The following is a 24,503-nucleotide window of genomic DNA, read 5'->3' on the forward strand; positions in this document are numbered from 1 at the left end:
CTACTCTGAGATAAAATCTGAAATAGAAGGACATCAAATTGCAAACAATTCAGAGGTTTTTCTTCCACCATCACAATTTTCTTTTTTGTTTTCTGTCCTCTCATGTCAGTATCTAAAAGCTAGCTGTGGTAAGCCTGGGAGTCAGAGAGCTTGTTTGTGGCACGAGGAGAACAAGCAGGCAACGTTTCTCCGGGTTCAGTGAGCTCGGCGGAAGGAAAGAAGTCAACCTTGCTGCTGCAAAATATTGCTGGAAAGTTACTTCATAAAGCCTTACCTAAGTAAGGTCCCATGAACATGAAAAACTTTCTGTATGACTGAATTAACCATGCTAAGGTTGTGTGTGTGCTGGGATTGTGCAGTCTGGCAGGGCTGTACCAGAGGCTCTGACCATGACTGTAAAATTACCTTGTTTGTGCAGTGAAATTCATCACGCTTTATAAACCTGTCATGACATTATTGTGTCATGATATGACACTCTCTGCAGTGGAGGCAGGAGCTAAAGCAGAACCTCACTCAAAAAATCTCCCTTCTGGGGAGGGAGGTGATGAGTTTGAAATGATTTTTGACTGACGGTTGTAGTGCGATTTGCATCCGTATTTTCAACGTCTATGAAACGTGTTACAATGATGATTCTTAAAAAAACAACAAATCTTATTCCTCATAGTACACAGACACTGCCCTAGAATTTTCCTTGTTATCTGTTTTTGGATCCTGTTGTGTTGGCAGTATGGTACAAGCTATAGCTGGCACCCACATCATACAGTGCTAGGCTTTGTGTAAAAATACATGAGAGTGAATGTGGGCAGGGCCGTAGCCTCTGCAGTTGCTCTATTTGTAGCACAGCTCCTTCATCTTTTCGTTTATGGTATTTGGACAGATTTTAGCAAACCTGGCTTAGGGTCTGAAGTGCCAACCAGCATTGTATCAAAGCACTTAGTATATTATGAAAGGAACTTGCTTACGCAGCACAAGTTATGTATAGCTAGCTATTTTGTTTGACTGACATAAGGAAAAGGTAGTCAGAAAGCACTTGAAAAATCCACAGATTTCCATGTCAAAATGTGGTATTTCTAAATCTCACTGTGAAGCTTGTATCCATAAAATCATACATCTCCTCTCTTTTAGGGGGTACCTGTAACCTGAGGGCCAGTATGACCAGTTGTTTTCACTCTGTGTAGACATTGGAGGACAAAAGACTGTTCACGGGTATGGTCTTTTCACTCGTATTTAGTGCAGAGGGACCACTGTTAGCAGTGTGTTGAAGTTCTTCAGGGAAGAGTGATAGAACGTTTCATTGGATGGGTGAAACCCATAGAGAGTCACCAACCCCAACTCTTGCGGACTAGGACAAAAATGTTTTAAGAAATAATCTGGGTTTTATCCTACCTAAACACTTGACTTGAAATACCAGAGAAAATAGAAGTGGATTTTCTCCCTCCTAAACGCAAAAGAGCTATTGGAAATGTTTTTAAACAGGCAAACTACAGATTCAAGAATACATATAGCTAATTTATAACAGACAAGACATGCTTATTTCCTTGCTCCTTTGCTTTAGAGACATTGTAGTTAGTTTGTTTTCCGAGGCCATAAGACACGTAGACACTAAACAGAGAACAGTGGAAAGTAGAGGACTAATAGCACTGGTGGCAGAAACACCACTTAGCTTCTTATTAAATAAAAACTGTTTGGCTTCCAGAGCCTTAACTTGCTACGGTTATTTAATCTAGTTTGCCCAACCTTTGTCCTTAAAACATTTGTTTTTCTGAAAGATGCAAAGAATTTTTTTTACTTATTTTTTTTGCCAGAGCACTTTATTGGTTTGGATAATAACCCTTTTTTTCCATCATTTTTGTTCAAGACATGAAATAAAACTGTTTCAGACTGAGGCTTGGCCCTCATTAATTGGAGTTATAGGAAGCAGAAAAAGGGAGTGCTAACAGATTGCCTTCAAATAAATCACAATTAATTGCACGTAGAAATGCACTGAGCTCATTTGAATATGCTTAACAAGCCTTTACTGACTACCACCAGTTTCTGCCATTAGAGAGTAAAACTGAGAGTAAGTGTGGCGTCAATACTGATTTGAATACAGGCTTGGTCCTGCTTTCACTGCTAGAAAGCACAAGCAGTAGTTCTGCTGAAGTCTGCTGTGAGCAGCAGGAAAGAGCCATCAGTGAGAGCAGACTGCATCCCGAAACAGGGCAGCTTCTGTACCCAACGCAGGCATGTATTCTGCTTTATTCACCTTCATTTCCCCACGGAGTGCATTTTTCCCCGTGCTCTCCTTGAGAACAGGCCTTTTTCAGTCCCCTAACCATTGCACCAAAGACCTTCACAGTGGTATTTGGCCATATTTGAGTTTTTCGTTGCCATCAGTGCAGCCTGCATGGTACGCCTTTCTGTGCGGTTGAGCACATTTATTATAGTTTTTCTGTCTGTGCCGTCACACTTGGGACTTTGGGGTGGCCTGGCCATTTTGCAAGGCAAATTCTTGCTCACAGCAGCCACTGTGCAGTTCTGCTTTCTCCAGGGCCTTTCTTTTTTCCAGAAAGTCACTCTCACCGCAACGGCAAGCAGAAGGCACTCGTTTGGAGAGCCGGGGGTAATAAAAGGGTGAAGAGAATAATTTCCGTGCTCCAAGCTGCTATCACCAAGCGAACGTTACCACACCTGCTGCATCGGCCATCAGTTAAGCTTTACTCTTCATCGCCTTCATCAGGGTGTTCCGCGTTGGGAGGTGAAGGCTGACCTGAGTGAGGAGGTTGCAACTTGCTGAGGTGCACTAGGGTGAAACCCTCACTAAAGAGTGGCTGCCAGAGGAGCACAGCTCCCTGACCGCATTAGAGAAAAGTGTCCCCAGAGGACAGTTTCTCTGGCTTTGGTGTGCTGTGTAGTATCACAGTATCACAGATTTCTAGGTTGGAAGAGACCTCAAGATCATCGAGTCCAACCTCTGACCTAACACTAAGTACTCCACTAAACCATATCGCTAAGCTCTACATCTAAATGTCTTTTAAAGACCTCCAGGGATGGTGACTCCACCACCTCCCTGGGCAGCCCGTTCCAATGCTTAATAACCCTTTCGGTAAAGAAGTACTTCCTAACATCCAACCTAAACCTCCCCTGGCACAACTTTAGCCCATTCCCCCTCGTCCTGTCACCAGGCACGTAGGAGAACAGACCAACCCCCACCTCTCTACAGCCTCCTTTAAGGTAACTGTAGAGAGCGATGAGGTCGCCCCTGAGCCTCCTCTTCTCCAGGCTGAACAATCCCAGCTCCCTCAGCCGCTCCTCGTAAGACTTGTTCTCCAGACCCCTCACCAGCTTGGTCGCCCTTCTCTGGACTCGCTCGAGCACGTCCATGTCCTTCCTGTAGCGAGGGGCCCAGAACTGAACACAGTACTCAAGGTGCGGCCTCACCAGAGCCGAGTACAAGGGCACAATCAACTCCCTAGCCCTGCTGGCCACACTGCTTCTTATATAGGCCAGGATACTGTTGGCCTTCTTGGCCACCTGGGCACACTGCTGGCTCATATTCAGCCAACTATCAACCAATACTCCCAGGTCCTTCTCGGCCAGGCAGTAGGGTCTTTCTTTAACCAAGGTCTGTGGTTAAGACAGCCTTCTTCTACAGCTGTGCCATACTTCACAGCTAAGGAAGAAGAGCTTTCCTCTAGCAGTTTGATGTAGCCAGGGTCCAAGGAGCCCTGAAAATTCTCTGTACTTGTGTTGCTGCCAACTCGCAGTCTCATTTGGGGGCATTACACTTAACCACTCTGTGCTTCTTTTTCTCTTATGCTGCAGGGTTTGCCCCCCCCTTCCCTTACATATGGGAAGGTTCTCCTGGGAGTCAGCTGGGTGGTATTTTCCATGCTCCATTTTGAAGCAGTGCAGCCTGAAGATCTGGTTTTATGCTGATGGAGGTGCCTTCTTTTCTGAAATCATGTAATAGCAAGGTCCTGTGAGCCTGACGCTTATCTTGGCAAGAAGGGGTGTCAACCCATCTGTCCTGAATACTGATTCCAGTTAGTTTTTATAAATTTCATCTCTGCCTTTGACTATGACATTTTTTATGTTCTGCCTTCTAAAAGAAAGGCAAAGGTGATGCTTTATTCTATTATAAGCTCCTTAGATACCTGTCACCTTTTTTTCTGAGTTTTTGGTGTTAGTTAAAAGCAAGCAAACAAACAAAAGAAAAAACACACCAAAACCAGGGCCTGTTATTAAAAACAGATTATCAGCAGAGAAACAGAACAGTGGGATGGATAACCACAGCGTCTGGGAGAGAAGCTGGAAAGCCATGTAACTTGGGAAGGAGCTACAGGTTGAGGGATGGGCTGGGAGGATAAAGGAGATGGGAGCAAGTACTGCAGGAGGGGGAGAGGGGGTACAAGACGGCTGAAAAAGTCGGGTAGGAAGGAACAAGAGAGGAGAGAGTGGAAAGTAAGTATACCAGGAGGTACTGGCAGTGTGTTGAGGAACAGGAGGCTCCTTAGTTGTGTATAATACTTGAGCAGTGTAGAAGATTGGAGTTTATTTTTGTAAACAGGCTAGTAAGAGCTTGGGCTTTTATACCTTACCTCTGTGGGAGCTGGGTGGCTGCAGAGCAAAGAGTTCTGCCAGAGGAGACATAAACCAGTTGTTGGAAAGCCCTTGTCTTCTTTCCCTCTTACGCAGTCGAGCAATTGCAAAGCAATGGGAACATTCAGCAACGTACGCAATTCCTGTCCCAACCGTTGTCCCACCCCATCCTGTTCAGTTTTCTTAACCTTAACTAGCTACTGCTCCAGCAGTAAAATACAAATACTGTCATCCTTGCTGCTGGGAAGAGTGATGGCATTTTAGAGAGTTTTTTAAAGAAATGCCCTGGTGAGGTGCTTCAGGGTGAGCGTTGGATTTTTAGTTTGGTCCTTACTTAGATTTCTTTTAATTCCTCCTCCCCAGTCATGTTTATGCAGATTGTCTTCTTTAGGTGAACACAATCTTGGTTAAAAAGAATAGCCAATTCTTTTGCTCTTTCATTTTCTTCAATTATCAAATTGGCTTACTAGGGGCACATTTTAAAAGGAAAAGGTCTTTTTTTCTTAGATTTTTTGGTGGTATCTGAGACTAAGGTATCTCACTAGCAATTAAGAAATAGCTTATTTTTTCTTAACTCTGTTGTGCTTCTTTTTGTGTTGTACTCACATCTCCTTTCAGCCCTTCTCACCTAACAAGTTTTCATGAAATCCAGCTTAATTTAATTTTAGCTGCAAGTTTTTGCGTTGCTGTTCTAATCTTAGTCCTTTCTAAAAGAAAGGCAAATTACAGAAACAACACTTGTGAGATACAAACTTCTAGATGATGATACCAATTTGCTTTTCACAGTTAGGCACAATAAATTACTTCTCATTGCAGGTAAAATTTGCTGCACTGACATGTTTTCTCCTCCACAGAACACAGCTGGGTTCTGAGACAGCGATAAAGAGCTAGCAGTCATGTAACTGAAGTAGCATTTAACTTTTTATTTAACTTCATATTTACCCGCTTGATGAACTACATGGTAAGCTGTATAGATGGGTTATTTTCATCTTGTATCTTAATTTCCTCTTACCTGTGAGGAATGTGCACTTAGCTTTGTGCTGAGCTTTCCCATGGAGCATGATATAATAGCCAAAAATAAAAATAAAATAAAAAAAGACCCCAGAATCCTACAGGCCTTGCTTTTTCAAAATTCCTCATGTGGAAAAACTAGAAGAGCTTTTCTGTGTAGAGAATGTGGAAGGAAATCTCTTGAGTTGACTACATTTTTAACAAAGCAGATTTTATTTTTTTGTGGCCTGTTTCAGTATTAGATTACTGCAGTCTCATTCCATCTTAATTTCATCAATCAATGGAGTTATTTCAGCATAAAACTGGCACAGGAGATGGTAGAGTTAGCCTCTCTGTGTGTAATTATTCTCTAGTCTGGAAAGGTAAAAAGTATCTTCTGGAGCAGCACTTCCCTATTAAATCAGCTGTAAATGTGACCTGAGTAAGGCATTGAACACTTTGAACTTGAAGTACTTTAACAAACAAACAAACAACTCTGAAAGTAATTTTTTGTTATTGCAAATACACCAAGGATTTATAACAACAGAAAGGGACTAATGCCCTTACCCTGTAATGAGCCCCACCGAGGCAGACCTTGCATTGCTAATTACTCCAAAGGATGCGAGTTTTCCTGCCTCTTGGTGAGAAGCATACAGGAGTGGGTCCTACCAGGAAAATACAGCTATCATGAACTACCTTGCCCTAATCTGATGCAAAAAAAACCTTTATCTGAGATGTGCTGCTTGTGGTTGCCTTTTTGACGCTATGATTTTTCTGCTCTCGTTAAAGATGACCAATGTGTGTCTGTTTGTGTATAGGGAGAAGACTGAGTGATGTGCAGCAAATATATCCACTGTGTGTATGTGACAGTAAAATTCTGCCTGAGGACAAGAAGGTGATCTGTCCTTCAGGTTATGGAGTTACACTCTGCAAAATCAAGTGTTTTAAAAGTCAGCATTTAAAATGGCCTCGCCCTTAGAGACATCTCAGGACACGCAGCTACAGCATATGTATTTGTAAGATTCAGCATCTGATCTGTGCTTTAGAAACCTCATATAATTTCCATGCTAGTGCTAGGGTCTCGTCTGCATTTCACAACCGTGTCTGTTAAGGTCAGAGGCATTGAATCTGGTTAGTCCTGGCCTGATTTCCAGAGCATGCAAGTCATCTGCAACCCTTCACGTTACCTTAATGGGCCTCTGGGTGCACGCAGCACTACTGTGAAGGAGGCCAGCTATGTAGGTCCCGAAGTATGGATTGGTACCTAATTTAATGTATCCAGGGGTGAAAATGTCGGCTTGGTGTTCTCTCTCCCTGGGACTCCTATTCCAAGTATTGCTCTTTGTATTTGAGACAGGAACCGTCATTTGCTGTATGCCTGTACAGGAGCCAAGTAGGTCAGTGCCTCTAGGTATTGCTGTACATTATCTCTTCCCCCATGTGTGAGTTACCACCTTTTATTGAATCTTACTATAGGTGTCTTTGCCGAAGCATTTTAGTGGGGCTTCGCTCGGTCTACCCTTGTCCTAAGTGCTGTTCAAAACCCTGGATGAGCAAAGGTGGGTAGAGCAAGCTCCAGCTCTCTAACAGTTTCCTGTAAGCGGGAATCAAGGAGTTTCCCCTTCCAGAAGACCTCGGCCAGAAGAGGCACCATTGCAAATGCACCCAAGAGACCGACTCTGGGCCTAAGCTATACATAGACCCGCTGTGACCTAGGCTGATTCGTGGTTCAGTCTAGCTCTCATTTTGCTCAATTTCACTCTTAAGTGGCTCATCTTTATCCTCTTTTTCCCAGACCTTCTGCTGAATTGATCTCTTCCACTCTGAATGTGTCGTCTCACGTTACGCTCCCAAACCAGCTGTAGGGGAGGGAACGACCCAGCGGCTGTCCATTTGCACATCTTCCACTGGGACGCCTTAGCTTGCCGTCTGCGTCTGCCAGGTCTGTTTCAAGGCAAAGGAAACTAAAATAGCTTAAAACACTTATCACTGTTGGAGGTGAACACGTGACTGCGCCTCAAACTGAACCGCCACCAAAGGCTTACTGAAATAACATGTGGTCTGCTGCCATCTGCTTACACCTCTTGCTCCCACCCTCCGTTGCTCTTGTCACTTCAGGCTGCTGCAAGCTCTTCAAACCAAAGGCTGTTGTGTCTTTGCAAAGGGTATGCTGCTGTGGCACCTCCTCCACCCCATCTTGCTTAGCACTCAGTTCCCACTGTGATACAAATGATAGTGATAGAGTTGATAGTTTTATAATGTAGTCTTAATGGGGATGTGGGTTGGACCGAACAGGAGTGTCATTTTTGTGGTATCTGCCCAGTTGTAACTCATCCCTAACATGAATTTGTTGACAATCCTCGGATCTCAGGTATTGATCGATGATGTAAGTGCCCTATACTAGGACAGATGATGTAATTCTTACCAAGTTACTAAAGACAGTGACCTTGAGACAGATCAGATGGTTGAGCAGCATAGATGGGTCACTGATTACAGACTGTCCTTGTTTTAAAGCTGAACTGTCATCTGTTAATTATTAGGGAGGAATAACTATCACGAAATGCCACTGTGTCACAAAAGATGCAGAGTTTATTGACTTTTACCGGTATTTACATACTCTTGTTTTGACAGGTGACTTTTGATAGTTCTGCTGCCTTGTTACTTTGGCTGTCATTACAATTTAAGTTGGAGTAGCCTAAAAGCTGACTTTTGTGAGTCCAAGCAAATTGTTTCTGATAACAAGTCACATTTAAAAAAAAAAAAAAAGTAAAACAGAAGTTGCTGTGATATGAAAAATAAAATTAGTAAATGGGAAAAACAGGTACGGCACAGCTTTGCCAATGGGGAAACCTCCATCTTCCCTGCCCCCCAACTACAATTGGCTTGCATATACGTTAGAATAAGAGGTAGCATCACTTTTCATTTGAATACTTGATAAAATAAAAAATGTGATAAGCATCAACCAGCTTTTGCTTTTAGATAAACAGTAGGCAGAACTCGAGAAAGGTCATGGAGGAAAAAGAATTAAAACCACTTGCTATGATTGCTAATAACATGGTTGAGAAAAAGGCATATTTTTATCTCAGTGGAAACAAGCTCTGAGACACCCCAGAGCAAGCATAAGAAACAGTCAGTTATGACAAGCATGGATCCCGAAAAGAAGGAATAGAGAGGTTTGAAAAGACAAATGATTGAAGAGCTATTTTTGGTTCTACTGTTGGTATTTTCTTCCTAACAACTAGTGCATTTCTGGCCTAGCATTTGCTGTTTAGTATCAGGATTTGGGTTGGGTTTTTTTGTTCCTCTCTTCTTAGTATACTGGCACATTTGCAAGATTAGTATGAAACTGAGGAACGTGCCGAAGACTTGTCCTTAAGCAGATCTGTACTGAAAGCAGTGGTAGAAGTTAATCATTTGTATGAATTTGTGGTCTAATAAAGACTATGAAAGACTGATAAGATCAATTAATTGCTGCAATGAATTGATCTTAGGAAATCATAGACTTATAGACACCTCGGTACGATTCTGTATTTTCCACTTCTTTTTGTGGCAGAAGTTTCTCTGGTAGCTTGTGTTTGAAACTAATGAATAATATGGACTAGAATTTCTCTTTCTGAGTTCTGGGAATGTGTGCTTTGTATTGTTGAAATACATTTCACTATTTTGTGGACTTTTCAGGTCTTCTCCTACAGTGTTTGCCTATGGATATTGCTGCATAATGCCTGGGGACTCCTAATGTGCAAGATCCTAGAGACTGTTAAAAGCAGTTAAGATGTAAAAAACTGTCCAGTTCTTTATGTGCAAAGGGCATTGAAATCCTTCGGTCTGTGTCTTAGTGAGAATTTCAGGTTTCAGTGGGATGAAATAAGAACTTTTATGGACGTGTTCCCTTCAACAATATTTCTTAAGTGTGCAATAAATCTAGATGTGTATAATTGAAATTGTGGGAAAATCTTGAAAACAAGGAAATTATTTTAATCAGTTAGTGCCAAAGTAAACACAAAATCTGTCTCTCTGAGTCTCTGGCCCAGAGATTAAGCATGTGGCTTCATTTTTAAGCAAGTGGTGCAACCACTTCAAAAATTAAGTTTCTTTGGGAGGTGGAGGCTCCTGTTGAGTAGAGAAGCATTCTTCACTGAGCTGTGAGCCTGACGTCTGAGTGCTCTGCTCTTCTTTATGTTTTTATTCCCATATCTGCATATGAGTTAGGCAACTGGTGTTATCCCTCTTTTGTAGTTGTACAGAAGGGCTAAAGGACAAGCTCAGCAGTACGTAAGAGCTTGGTGATGTCATGCTTTGACTTCAGTTTCCCAAATCCTAAGCAGCTATTCTGTTCTCTAGATCACACTTTAAATCCTTCCCCCATGCTTTTTTTTTGTACCAATGTCACTCAGTTGCTCTTTCCACTCCCATTTTTCCAGAGTGATCACAGCTCAGTTATCTCAGCTGTCTTGCATCCCGGACTAGCAGGATTTATGCACTCTGAGACAGTGACATGTCACTGAGCAGTTTCTGCTTCTAAATTACTGCTTCAGAGAGAGAGTGAAGTTTGCCCCAGGGCTGTGGAACAGACTTCGGTCTGTGTATCAACTCATAAAGTCCAGTCCTCTAACTTGCAGCTTACCCCTTGGGTTTCTTTTCTGCACTTGGTAGAATTGTTTTGTTATTTAAAAAAAAAAAAAAAGAAAAATAAAAGAAAAATGAAAAAAGAAAAAGAAAGATCAACAGTGCTTGTTCGTGATGCTTACATTTATACAAATTCCTTTTTATTTTCTCCTTCTGTCAATCGCTGACTCACCTTCCAAATTTAAATATTGGTTGTAAAAAGACTCAGACCTTCAGATGGCCCTTTACATGAACTATTTCTTCCAGGGATTTCATACAAAAAACCACAAAACCTGAAGTAAAAATATGTGTAACAAACACAAGCCATTTGTCCCAGATTTCTGTCTTCTCTGTACAGTTTTCAGAACTGCTTTACAGCGTGGAGGCCAGAGGCTAAACCCAGGGCGGTCTTCTGTGATCAGGGAGTTGTGAACACCTTTGTGTTCCACGTATGAAAGGTGATGCCATTCGCCTCCTTCAGACCTGCTCTGTGTTAGCTGGAGGAGTGGAAGAGCCCAGACCTGTTCTGTACCACAGTGAGCATGATCTCAAACTCACGAGTGCTTTTCTCAGATGCTCACCCTCACTCCAGAAAACCTCCCTTTTTTTCAGAGCTCTTTGATCTCCTGTCCTGTGGCTGTCTCAGAGCTTCTGGGTAGGCTGCCCATTGAGAAATATTCTAGGGTATCTGTTGTGAAAAGTCAGTAACCATCTGAACCTTAAATAACAGTGTTCCATGAGATGCAGTGAGGCACATTCTCTCTGATGTAAGTTGATGTAGCTCCATCAACCTAGAAAAGCTCAAATGAATTTGTTCCAGAGTGCTTGCTTTTGAATGATGCTGATGGTAATCTTCCTCACACCTCAATTTCTTTCATGCTACACTTAAAAAGTTGGGTATTTAAAATCAAAGCATGTCCTCTGCTTCTTAACAGTCTTCATCATAAAGCTGTGAGGAGACCTGGGCACAGTCCAGGTACTTCTGGGTTATTTTCTTGCCCTGAATTTCTTCAGTAGTCAGTGAGGTTTTTTCCACATTTGTTTACAGCTCTGCTAGCCAAAATGGATCGTTATGGAGCCTTGCGGTGTAGTCTAGAGATGGATGAATTGTCAAGATGAGAGATCCATATATCTGATTTTCCTGGAAGACTTAAGGGAAAATCAGGATGATACTAATGACAAGGAGGGTGAGTTGTTATTACTTACCTGCCTCAACCAGTGACATTTCTGAAGTGCCTGACACTGAGATGGTGTAGAAGTTATCAGGTAGCGTATCCAAAACCCATGTAAATAAACATTAACTCCGGTACACCCCATGAAATAAAAGTCAGGCCATCCACATGTATGTCTTGTGATCTGAACAGCTAGTCTTTTTTCAGAAAATAAACATCTCTCTGGACTTGGTTTGCTCTTCCTTGTAACAGTTCTGATTGGAAGTGAAAGGATTTGGGTGGATTCCCACTGTGAGTCTGTTTGCTGGATCGCTCTTGGTTTGGCTTGGATTCATTCATCTCTAGTTGGAGGAAGGTTTCCTTCCTCCTTGCTTCTTCTTCGATCTTGCCTGAGTCGTTAGGGTTACCAGGAAAGCCTGGCCTGCACTGCATGTGTTCTGGTTCTTCCCAATGTTTATTTACCTGGCCAGTGGAGGAAAAAGTTCAGATCGGTCTACATAACAGACCCATATAATGGGGGAATGCAGAAAACAAGGCATTATTGTTTGCAGAACTTGTTTGTTTGACTCAGATGGGTGAGAGCCAGCGGTCAGTAACGTTAGATCTGTGTCTGGATGGGGTAACAAAATGCACAGGCTTTCTTTGTGCTCAAGCTCTCATTGCAGTTACACAAGTATGGCAGCTACACCTCTTGTTCTCCCAGTGTGGATGTAGTCCATTGTATCACAGATGACCATCACAGGATGGTTGAGGTTGCAAGGGACCTCTGGAGATCATCTGGTCCAATCCCCTGCTCAAGTAGGGTCACCTAGAGCACGTTGCACAGGATGGCATCCGGGCAGGTTTGGATATCTCCAGAGAAGGAGACTCTACAACCAGTCTCTTGGCAACCTGTTCAGCGCTTTGTCACCCTCACAGTAAAGAAATTTTTCCTTACATTCAGCTGGAACTTCCTGTGTTTCCGTTTATGTCTGCTGCTTCTCATCCTTTCTTTGGGCACCACCAAAAAGAGTCCAGCCCCAGTGTCTTGACACCCTCCCTTAAGATACTTGTGTACGTTGGTGAGATCCCTTCTCAGCCTTCTCTAGGCTAAACATGCCCAGCTCTCTCAGCCTTTCCTCATAAGAGAGATGTTTCAGTCCCCTAATCATCTTCATAGCCCTCTGCTGGACTCTCCGGGATGTCCATGTCCCTCTTGTACTGGGGAGCCCAGAACTGGACACAAGACTCCAGGTGTGACCTCACCAGGGCTGAGCAGAAGGGCAGGATCACCTCCCTTGACCTGCTGGCAACACTCTTCCGAATGCAGCCCAGGACACCGTTGGCCTTCTTGGCCACAAGGGCACATTGCTGGCTCATGGCTTACTAATACAATTAGTAAGATAGGCCTTTTGTTGTATTTCAGAAGCCTTACATGAGGAGAAAGTGCCTTTACAACTGCTCTGTCGCATCATGGAAGTCCCCTGTGGGGGAAAAGAAGTTTCATACCTCATTGCTCTCCTCGTCTGTGGCTCAGCAGCAGTGGTGGTCCCTTCTACAGGAGGTTCAGGAGTGCAACTCACACCCTAGCAGATGAAAAACACTTAAGTCATTTACATAGCAGATCAGAATACAGCCTACCCAGCTACCGGAGCAAAGACCACAAACTTTCACATTTGAGTCATCTGCTGAAAAGCTACATGTTTTTATAAAGAAAGACCTAAATGTTTGTTTTAAAGTAATTTTATTTGCTTTCTGGCAGCTGAATCATCTGACTCGTGTATGGCGAAGGCTATGTATCAAAAGGATTTTCTTGCTGTCTTTCTGTCGGATTGCTGAACTATGATGATCAGAGTTCGACCTTGCTTCCAGTGATGAGAATAATTGTTTGATTCTAGTGTGAATATCAATGTTTGTGTCTATAGAAACCAATCAACACTTCCTCCTAATTTTTGTAAAAAGGCTGTGACTGGGACACTTGGATTTCCTGTCTCTTGCATATCTGAATCAAAAAATTTCTTCAGACAGTGATGACTTGGTTTCTGTATTCACCATCTATTGCTTCGTTACTAGGCATCATTTTTATTAGAGCCTGCATTTCTCTTTGTCGAGATATGTCCAGGCACCACTGGAGCTTATGATCTTTCAATTTTATTCTGCATCATGGATTTGTTTAGGGGCCTTTCTCAGTCATAACTGTAGGAAATAGCAGGTAATGTAAGAAAAGCTGGTTGAACTGCCTCCAATCAGCACTGCACAACATTTAGTATTTTTCCAGGATAACCTTTTGAAGTGACATTTTTCCAAACTCAGTGGCTGTTTCAAGTTGATTTTTTACATTTCAGCATGAATGATTCAGGTTGTCTTGAGAACAAGATACAGAAAATCACTTTTTGTACCCTTTTTAAAAATAGGCCAGATGTTTCATTGAGTAGCTGTGTAGCACCTTTACCCTTGGGGATGTGTATTTGAAATTTGGCTGTGGAGGTGCCCTGGTGTTAGGGATCTGCCTCTCATTTGCAGGAAAAGGTTTCTCTAATAAGTCAGTTTATAAACTCAGAAATGTGCCTTGTGGCTATGCAGCAGGGGATCATTAGGCAGCGCTGCACCGAGCATGCTGTGTTTTAAAGCTGAAGGGCTTGGTTTGATAATGTGGCGTCTGTCTCCTGAGGAGTGAGTGCTGTGGTCCTCAGCACAGGATGTGAGACGAAGGAGATTGTCCCCTCGTGTTTTCAGCAAAGCTGTTGGTTGCCCAGAAAGGGTGGAGCAGAAGGAAGGGATGCAGAGAGAACAAAGTCTATGGAGGGCATGTTCAGGAGAAGGGGTGGAGGACATTGAGGAGTGGAGGACGTCTGAACAAAGAGGTGGGGGCAGTTATGGCTGCAAGAACCAAGCGTGGGGACAGCGTTTTGGAGTTGGTGCAGCTGTCAGGGATGGATTGATTGGGATTAAGGTGAGGATCCAGGAGGAAACAGGTAAAAAGTCTGAGGAGGGAAGCAGTGGGACTGAAAGCACAGAAGAGAAGGTCAGAAGGAAATCTGTATTCTGGGAGGATGGAGTTTCTGATTACTGGAGTTGGGATGAAGTTTCTGATTACTGAAGCTGGAGTTGGATGCTGTGTGTCCTACTTGGTGAAAAGATACAGGACTGTTCCACCTCCACTTGTTTTTTTACAGCCCAAGTGCTTGATACAGTCCCATACTGAGACAGCAGAATGAATTATGCAAGTGCTGCCCCTCTGCATCAGAGCAAAAACCCTGGCGTGAAACCACAGTTCAGTTTAAACTGCTGCTAGGTCTGTTTAGAGTGTCTAACTCTGCTTGGAAGTGGATGAGGAACATTCAAGCCGTTTGTTCCAGCACCTCTGTGGTGGTGAAATAACCTCCAAGAGGATACCAGAAGTATCTGTCTGGCAGAAATATCTTGTATGGACACATCTATTTCCACCTGTTCCTACCTCGTAGTCTTGCTGTCCCTGTGCTGTCAGCACATATCTGTGGATGCAAATGATGTGTCAACCCTGCAGCATTAGTTCACGTGAAGCCCTGTCCTCCGTTCCTGCTTGCAGTTACTCCAGTGCCTCCCGTGGAAGAGGTCTGCTTGCTGCATTTGAAAGGTTCAGTCCTGCAATGATACTGACCTGTAGGTAGGTATAGCTACAGAACCACAGAATGGTTCGGGTTGGAAGGGACCTTAAAGACCGTCCAGTTCAACCCCCCTGCCGTGGGCAGGGATGCCACCCACTAGACCAGGTTGCCCAGGGCTTCATCCAACCTGGCGTTGAACACCTCCAGGGATGGGGCATCCTGGTTGTGCCCATGTGGCACAAGCTCCCATGTGCTCCCTGCACCTCCCCTTGGAAATGAACCTCTTGGGCCTGCCCTGGGGAGGTGAATGCTCCCCTGCCGGGTGGAGGCAAAACTGGGGTAGCATAGGAGAGCGTAAAGAGTAGTTTGTAGCCTCTTCAGTTTATTTTCACCATAAGGGATTGCAAAACGCTTTTATACCAGACTGCTAGCGCTTCTGAAGGGAGACAGTCATCACAGGAAGAGGGGCAGCTGGTGCCGAGCATGTGTGTGGGAGGAAAACCTCTTCAAATGGCATAGCTGGGTTTGGAAGGGACCTTTGTCCACAACCTCAATCTCTTGGAGTCTGTGCAATGGGGAAGAAAAAAATCTTCTCACAGGGGTGTTGTGAACAAGGACTAATTTTAGTATATCAAGCAGTTAGATAATATGGTGACAGCCAGAAAATAACCTATGAGGGAATTGCTTGTTCTGTCTTTAAAGCATGGTTTGAAGTAGAGATATAAAAAAGGCTTGGGACCATTTTTAATAGTGAGAATGAAGCAAAACGCTGAGTACTGCTTATTCAGTAACACCAGCCCTACTATACAATGAATGGCACCATTTCCTGTGGAAAAAAATACTGCGATTGTAAAATTAAACAAGATGAAATGTTGCGTAATTGGCCATTTTCCTGGTATTTCCTTGTCTCTTAGTTCTTAATTTTGCAAACATAGCATTTTTGACGGGTCTGTGTATCTTTGTGTGTGTAATGAACTGTTTGTGACCAAGCCTGCAGTTGCTCAGTGCTTTCTGTCCAAAGACGTTAGAGCACTTTGATGAGGGTTTAAAGGACACTAAAGCGCCTTACACTTCTGTCTGCACGCTTCTTTAAACACATTTCTGTCTCCAAAAGCGCTTACCTCTGGTTGTTAAAAATGACTGCAACTTTAGCCAAAGGAGATAAGAGGGAAAATGTTTTTTCTAACTTATTCTCTGCCAATCTTGGCAGAAATTTGAAGTATTGTATTTGTAAGCCCTTGCACAGCAACAGGTGAGCAAAAGATGCAAGAAAATACGGCCATGAAACCAGAGATGTTATCAGCGAGGAAATAGAGCCAGGTGAGCTCTCATAACTAGGTTTAAATCATTTTGAAAACGTCGATACGTGAAACGATCTGTGTCTCTTACTTCCACCGAGCTTGTTCAAGGAGTTGGGTGTCTTATTGTGTGGCAGAGGAAACGGATACACCGGTAAGTGAAAATTGAAAACGACCAGAAGGCCTGCTGGCAGCTTCCCGAGGTGCTGAGCGTGCATTGCCCCAGCTGATTTCATCTGGAGTTCGGAGTATTCAGCAACTCTGACAACCAAACACGCAGAGTCTGAGGCACAGAAGTAAACTGGCATGTGAGAAAGCGCCGATCTTCGCACGTTCACCACAGAATAAACTGCGTGTGAACTCTCAGCGTGACAGCAGCCCCTCGGTGCCTGTCCTTGCATGCGCCCTTGTGCCAGGGCGCCTTGTGGTGAGGCAGAGGCGGCTCAAGCACCCCGCCTGCAAGGAGGTGCTGGCTCGGGGCTGAGATGCAGGGCACGGGCAGCCGCTGCAGCGTGTCGCCTTCGTCAGCCCCGCTGTAGCTCTGTCTTCACAAGATCTGTCTGTGGTTGTAGTAAAACGAGAAGCAGCACGGTGATGGGAAGCTGCTTTGGGCTGTCCTTGTGCAGGCATCATGGTGTTTCTGCTGCTGGGACCGGGGTGTTCAGGAGCCGTTTCATTCAGCCGGGGGCATATCACAGATCTGTTTTCGATCAGACGGTGCTGCTGTACTATGGTAATTCAGAGGCAGCGTTCGTACTCGGTTGTGTGAGGCGCCTGTCGTACACGTGCTTCTTGCCCTTACGTTACCTTAGGTACGGCTTACTCCGCAGAAAATGTGAACTGCGTGGAGCAGGTGCTGCCTCCTAATGTGTGTTTGCACAGAGCCTAGCGCAGCAGGGCCTCGGTTTCGTCACGGTTTTTGGACATGCTGTAATGTAAGTAAGGGTACTCAGTCTTGCTGAGTAATTGGAATAGTTCGCACTGGCTGCGCTTGCACGGTTTCCTGAGTGCGGGCTGGTGAGGAAAGGGATTTTTCTTTCCCGGTTGAGAGGGGGCTCTGCAAATGTTCTCAAAGCCCCAGCCCCAGCTGGCTGCTTGGATGCTGGACAAAGGAACAATTCTGAAATGGCTCCAGCGCGGGGAGGTGGCCCTTCGCATACCCGCGCTCCCCAATGAGTCAAGTGGGGGAAGTTCGCACCTCTCTCGGTGCCGGTGCCGTTGTTTCAGTCTGCCAGGCTGCAGCCTCAGCGAGAGTGCAGCATGCAGGTTTTCATAGCGAGAGCTTTTGTCGCTCCCAGAAGTGCTAGAAACTTAATTGCTTTCAAAGGCAAGCCCGGAATCTGGAGGACCCAGTACAACCTGCTGAGAGATTGTAAATCATGAGATACTATCGGGTTTCTCTGCTGGGGCTTGTGCGGATTGAGTTTGCTTTGTGAGCGAATGCCTTTGGAATACACTGGTATGTGTTTTTTTTGTTGATTCTTAGACATAGCAGTAATTGTTGCTGGCTTTGTTAACAGGCATCTATGTCCTGCTCTGTAGTCACTGTACATGTTTTCTAAAAAGTCTTCAGACAAAAAGAAATATTTGTTCTGCCTTGGAATCGTGAAAGCGTTCCTGCGTTTAAATGTGTGGACAGCTTTGATCCAGGTGGTCCCCAGCCATCGTCCCTTCAAAGAGGCACGGAGACAGAGCTGAGCTGGCTGGTTGAAGTTTGACCATTGCTGTTTATCTTCGCTTCAAGTGCTTAAAGTGACAGTGTTTACTTGTGTCTTTTTTGCGCTAGCATGCCAGCCACTTTTGTTTCTAGACAAATGAACCATGATGGAAACTGAGGAAAAAAATCCTTTTGTAGATAAGGAACAACGTTTTCAAATGTGCTGTATGGAGTAGGTCCCTAACTCTTATTTTCCAAAGTAGCTCTTGTGAAAATGTGTGGAGCTAATCCTTAAATTAGCCTGGGGGGTTTCTGATGTTTTTTTACCTACAACCCAGTTTTAAGTGTAGTTTTCCTCATTTCCATTCATGCTTAGTTTACAGGGTCTCCATTGATAGGCATCCTCTTTTGATGTATTTTGCATGGAAACTAAAGCAGGAAAAGTTTTTAAGGCAAGGCAGCCAAATAATCTAGGGTCTTTTGATCAGTTTCCATTAGCATTAAACCAGTAATCTGTCCTGTTAGATTTTATTTGAAAGGCAGTTCAGTGTTTAAAGAAGATAAACATACCAGCTGACATCCGATACGTCTGCTCGAGTCCCCAGTGGAAAGCTCGCTGAACCATGTTGGCAGAGGTGCTTTCTGCACAGGGTTCCTGAAAACGTCTGCTAGACTATTGGGTTAGTTACTGAAATGCTCTGGCACTGCACTGGGTCCGATGCCAGCGCTGGACGCTTGGTCCACCTCCAGTTGGAGCTGAACAAGGGCTGAGTTTTAAGACCTCTAGGATGCATTTGCGGCCAGAAGGAGCCGAGCGCTGGAATGATGTGTCATCCAAACTGCGGCTGATTCCAAGAAATTGGTGAATATGCTATTTTAATTTGGGGTCTTATGTAGCTAAAGTTTTTGAGATATTAGCAGTCAGAAACCAGAGATCTGCAGCTCTGAAGATTGTCTGGTACCCAGACAGGCAGAGATCTAAATTGCTCTGAGGTGCTGACAGTTATCACGGCTTTGTGCAGACACACCTTTGCTAATACTGACAAAACACAAATACCGGTTTCACGTCACTGTTCTCTGTGGCTGGTGTGTAGCTCAGAACCGTACTATGCCTTCACAACTTCAGCACAGAAAATGGAAACAAGTGGTCAACAGCAAAAGCAGCCTCTTATCAAATGGTAGATTTTAAATGCTTTGAGTAAAGACAATATTTTAACAAGAAATCTGATCTAGTATTTGAAAATTGGACATTTAATTTCATTGGAGTCCCCATCCCCAGGGGTGTTCAAGGAAGGGTTGGACGTGGTGCTTAGGGATGTGGTTTAGTGGGTGACATTGGTGGTAGGGGGATGGTTGGACCAGATGATCTTGGAGATTTTGTCCAACCCTAATGATTCTATGACTGTGATTTCTTAGAAGGCAAGCGTGTTACATCATTCCCTCTTTGGTCCCAGGCCATGCTGCTGAACTGGCACTGGATGCGAGAGCAGAATTTGGCCCGTGGTGAAGGATAGTAATAGATGAAGGAAAAATACTCTTTTCTTTCTGCAACTGCGAGTTCCTCCAAACATCATAGGTAACTGAAGAGTCTGTTTCCAAAGCAGCTCTGACACTATGTGCAAATAAAATTTCTGTGATTTCAGCTTTTGCTAGAAATCACATCTATTATGTGTCTTTGTGACAAAGCACTAGTGTGTTAATACCAAGCGCTTCCAAAAGAGACTCATTTGAAATCAAGGATAATAATCCCAGAAGGCTGGGACTCCCCCTAATCCACATTGCAGAACCAGCACGTATTTCAGTAACATTGTCAGTAATAGCTTGAGTGTCTGTAAAATACCTGAGGAGAAGTGGTTCACATTGAAATGGTGTGTGGACAGATCTCAATGTTTTTAGACCGGTCAAAGTGTGGATTCACATCGTGGTGGCCACCTCTGTGAGTCCCTGTCTGCAGCTGTGGGGTTAGAAATGAACGAGTGAACTCTGCCTGATTGCCCTGTAAATGCAGTGGGGACATATTCACTTTACTAATTTGTCAAAGAGTCACCATTTGGCACTCCAGTGGCAAAGCAGTGTTCCCAGCTGCTGTTAGCACTGGTGAGGGTGAACATTAAAAATCACGGTGGCCGTGCTCCGCGTGCGCTGCCGTGGCCAGCGGAGGAGCAGCGCTGACCGAAGTCTCTGCTGCAGATGCAGCTCCGCAGCCTCGACTCGCTGCGTTGGACGTTACCCCTCCGCCTGCCCCGTGTCACAGCAGCCAGGCGGGCCCTGCGGCAGTGGTACAGCGCAACCCAGACCTTTGCCAGCCGGAGCATGTTCTTCTCACCAGACTGTGACCCGCGTTCGTACCGCTGTTGGCTCCGAGCGGCTTTGTCAGGTCTGGGTTGCTTTGCGGTTCGGCAGGGACAGGCTGCTGTTTCCCACCTCTCTGTAAAGCACTGAGCGCTCAGGCATTGTTCAGTACGTACCTTCAATGAAAAGGTAAGCTCGCCTTGCCGCTGTTTCAATTCTCAGCCTTTGGAAAAGCCAGCAGGTGGGGTGTGTGCAATTCCAACGCAAAATCACTGCCCTTCTTCTCAACCCAGAGATCCGACTTTCATTTTTATGTGTTTATTGCAGAGAGCCTCTTCCCTCTCAGGGGTGACCCTGCATGGGATTCACAAGTTCTGAGCTTGAAGCACCCAAAATTCTCAATTGATTCTTGTGCATGCAACAGAGCACAATCTAACGTGGACCTTGCAACACAGTTAGGTCTTTGAAATCTGGATGTGAATTTTGTATCGGAGGCTGGTTTTTAAAAAGAAACTAGTCTTGGGTTGGGAAAGTACTGGATAACTGAAAAGAAGCTGGGATGCCGCAGACTTCTGCTTAACCTGAGGTTGCAGGAGTAGGTGTAGATGCCATGGGGCCAACTATGAAACACACTTCCTTTTTTGTGTCTCCAAGCCCAGGATGAAAGAGTAACTGTCTGTTTGTATGCATAATTCTGTTGATTATACATATGAAAATTAGATTTGCTAGCAGTGTAAATGAGATCATTTTGCTGTTATTAATAGTTTTTTCAAAGCAATAATGATAATACAGATGGTAGAAAGAGTCGCTTGTCACATCCCGGGCTGGATTTCACGCCTGTAGGGCAGTTAGGGCAGACTTGCAATAGGAAGGAATCTCAAAAAGGAGATTAGTGGATTTGGGAGAGGTGCTTCTCGGGGTTACCTTCCTCTGGGGAGTTTAGAGCTGGGGCATGAACCAACAAGGAAGTTAGTTGGTCGAAGGTCACTTACGCCATTCAAAATGAAACTCTTCAGGGACTGAGTCCTGTTAGGTAGGTCCCAGCTGCTTACACCTGACTTGCGGTGGAGAAACCTTCAAATGGTTTGGTAATAATTAGCCAAGGGAACGCTGCTGAAACAGGATCCGTGTCTGACATGTATGCACATAAGGAGAGAGTATCTTGCCAAGAAATAAGTTAAAATTAGATCACTATATCAGAATTCAGTTATCTTCTGAAAAGTAGCATGAATGCTGATGGCCAAAGTCTACAGCTGAAGTTTCCCAAGAGATCAGGAGAAGAAACAACGTACATCAACACATACACTCTCTTCCAAGCTATTAATGCTATTGCAGGGATGTAAAATGCTTCAAATAGCAGAGCAGCCTCAATTAATTCCAACGAAAAGTTTAATAGCAGAGTGTGGCAGAGACCTGCAGGCCCCACTTCTGCTCGTGCCTGCGAGGAAGGAGACAAACGACACGACTGTCACCCAGCGCTGCCTGTTGGATGAGAACCACAGCAGAAATGGTTTAATCTGGTGTGGTGAAGGGGTGCCCAAAACACTCCAGGAACTTAGCAGTTGCACAAACGATTCAATTTCTTAGCAGTCTAATTTTGTAGTATAACACAACCTCCGTTTTCCCCCGTCTTTAATGTGCAGTTCTGCTGAGCGTGCAGTTCACATTGGCCGCCTCAGGCTGACTGCAGGTCAGCTTTTGAATGTAGGAGAATTCATGAAATTTAAGTATTTTGTGTACTGTTAACGGCAGTTGTGCAAGTACAAAGACTTTGCTTTATCAGCAGATGTGGTCTAGGTTTAAATTTACGGCCACATTAAATCCTTACGTTTATTGCAGTCGGGGGAAAAAATCAGGAGCTCATTGCAGTATTTAACAATCTGCTTTGATAGCTGGCCAATCCACTTACCCTTGCACGAAGCACATGCCACGGTAGTTCTTTCTTCCATTAACTCCTTGATGCTGGGAAACGGGAGTGATTCACATGACGTGGAAAAAAAAAAAAAAAGTGCAAGGCTAGCAAAAACTTTGTACTCACCTTGCGGCAAGCCAGGAAGAGATCTGCGTGCTGTGGGAACGATCTGATGGGGCTGTTTGCCGGACCGGTGCGGCAGGCACGTGGCACCCGAGAGCCCGATCCGGCCCTGCTGAATTCTGCAGGGGCAGCGGGCGGAGGGCAGCGTCCTCGCGGGGAAACGGGGATGGGGTTGGGCGCTGGCTGGTTACTCAAAACTGCCGCCGGCCGTTGTTTGCTGTAGCTCAGCTGTTTCCCGTGTGACGCGACGGTGTTTCCTCACCTCTTGCACGAGCCGGTGGCCGGAGTTTGGAACAGGAGGCGCTTTGCCAGCAGTGCTCCTGTCTGGTTAGGTCTGCTGGAGGGGAAGCGACGGGGAGGAATCATATCCACGTGTGGGGAAGTGGTGATGGGTCTTAAGCTAGAGGTGCAGGAGCATGTGAGAGGAGCGTAGAGGGGAGGCCAAGTCTCCCCGCTTCCTCGGTGCAGAAATAACCTGTGCCAACATGGGAGCACGTTTGTAGCACCTCAGCCTGGCCCAGCCAAGCGCCCTTCACGCAGTGAGCAAAGAGTGGGGTGGGACTTCCCTTAGCAAGCAACCGATGCAACCTCGCATGCTGCGAGGGGGAGTCATTCGTGAGCAACAGGAGAGTTTTTCACTGGGGTTAAACACGGTGCTGTCCTCCTTTAGACGAGAGAAACGAGAGTCCAGGAGAAGGATATGAAAAACAGATTAGCTTAAATTGAAACCTGGCATCTGGAACACCTCGAACTTTGGCAGACCTCAAGATAATACTTCAAAGTTGTTCAGCCCCACGAGGTACGGTATAATTTTCTGTTTGGGGAGAGTGTTACGCAGGGGCCTGAGTCAGTCTTGGGACTTCTTTGTGCTGGGCACTGTCACACTAGCTAGAAGGTAGGACCTCGCTGAGGCTTGCAGTGACTCTATCTTACTCTCAGCCAGCACTCTGAATTGCTTTACATGCTTGTTTGCCATCTCCCCCAACTATTTAGCAGTAAACATTTACCCTGAATTGGGTTAACTACATTGAGCAATGGGCTGTGAACACACCCAGGTCTTACTGAACTAACTGTCTTTACTCTCCTGAAATTATCCTGTGTATTTTAAAATCATTAAAGCCAAATCAACATAAATACTCTTTCATGACGGTGTGAAAGGAGCGTGGCCTTCTAATTACCCTAAAATTCAAATATCTGCAGGGAGACGGAAAGTGCTGGGCTTCCTCAGCTCCCTGCTCTGCAGGTATCTCTCTCCTTGCTTGATAGTGTCTGGGCAGTAAAGAGAAATGTAGCATGTTGGTTTATCTATGAATTTACCATTCTGGCATTGATTGGAGCGATTCCCTGGCTCAGGGGCAGGGAACATCTTTGCAAGGGCACTGAACACCCATCACTCTCACCATAGTACATGGACTCACTTTCTTTTCTGGCTGCGCGCAAGAGATAAAGCAATTCATCCTAGTTCACTATTTTTGGCCACGTGTGCCTGAAGCTCATTGTGAAATGCGATTAATACATGCCTGCACGTAGGTAGGGTTTTAGGTTGTAAGATTACTAATTGGTTTCAATGGTGCTTGCTGCTTGAGTGTGGTTGTTTTTTGTTTTTTTTTTTTTAATCTGAGGTAAAAAGGACACCGTTATTTTTAGCGTATAACAAAGAAAAACACATTTTCTCTTAAATGTCTTGATATGAAGTAATTTAAACTAAATTTCTGCAGAAATCATTTCCAAGAGATTGGCTGTCATGTATGATAAAAAAAAATCTGCACTTTTGCAGGGACCCAATGAGACTTTGCAAATTCAGATTTATTCACAATGTTAAATGTGGTTGAAGATGTCATTTTTTTAAACGGCACTTTTAGAAGTAGTTAGCTTAAAAGTATAGCAATTCAAAGCACAGAGGGAATGATTTTGAAGTGTAAAGTCTTGAAACACAACGCAGAGGTTGACAGTTTCACTACAATTAGAAGCAAGGCAGGCACAACTCCCACTTCTGAAAACTTTCCTATCTCACTGCTTCCTCTCTTGGCCTAGAAAACCTCAAAAAAACTTTGAGTGGCTTTGCTTATTGACTTAACATAGTTATGCTCAACAGCATTAGGAGACAGAGCAGAAAGGGCTGCCAAATCTGTCTGTAAAGAATAATCTTTACAGAAAGCTTCCCAGAAGTATTTTTTCAAATGCTTTCAGTCTCCTGAGAATGCTGCTTTTTTGAGGAAAGCAAGGTTTAGGAGGTTTTTTTCTCCTTTATTTTTTAACAAGGCTTGTTTTGTTAGGAAACCACTCCCTTCTGCTTCTGCATTTAGA

At 44.4% G+C, this 24,503-nt stretch overlaps 1 protein-coding gene across 17 annotated transcripts in view; it reads left to right on the plus strand.

The window, feature by feature from the left end:
- Nucleotides 1-24,503, plus strand: part of ATXN1 (ataxin 1) — a 219,417-nt gene that overhangs the window by 92,311 nt on the left and 102,603 nt on the right. For 2 of the 17 annotated variants that reach the window (XM_083826846.1, XM_083826835.1), the window contains one exon: nucleotides 7,367-7,513. The exons of the other annotated variants lie outside the window; for them this stretch is intronic. The gene's annotated coding sequence lies outside the window, so the exon portion shown is untranslated. The remainder of the gene's footprint in view (nucleotides 1-7,366; nucleotides 7,514-24,503) is intronic. 17 annotated transcript variants of the gene reach the window in all.

This window comes from Anser anser (genome assembly GCF_964211835.1).
Source record: "Anser anser genome assembly, chromosome: 2".
NCBI lineage: Eukaryota > Metazoa > Chordata > Aves > Anseriformes > Anatidae > Anser > Anser anser.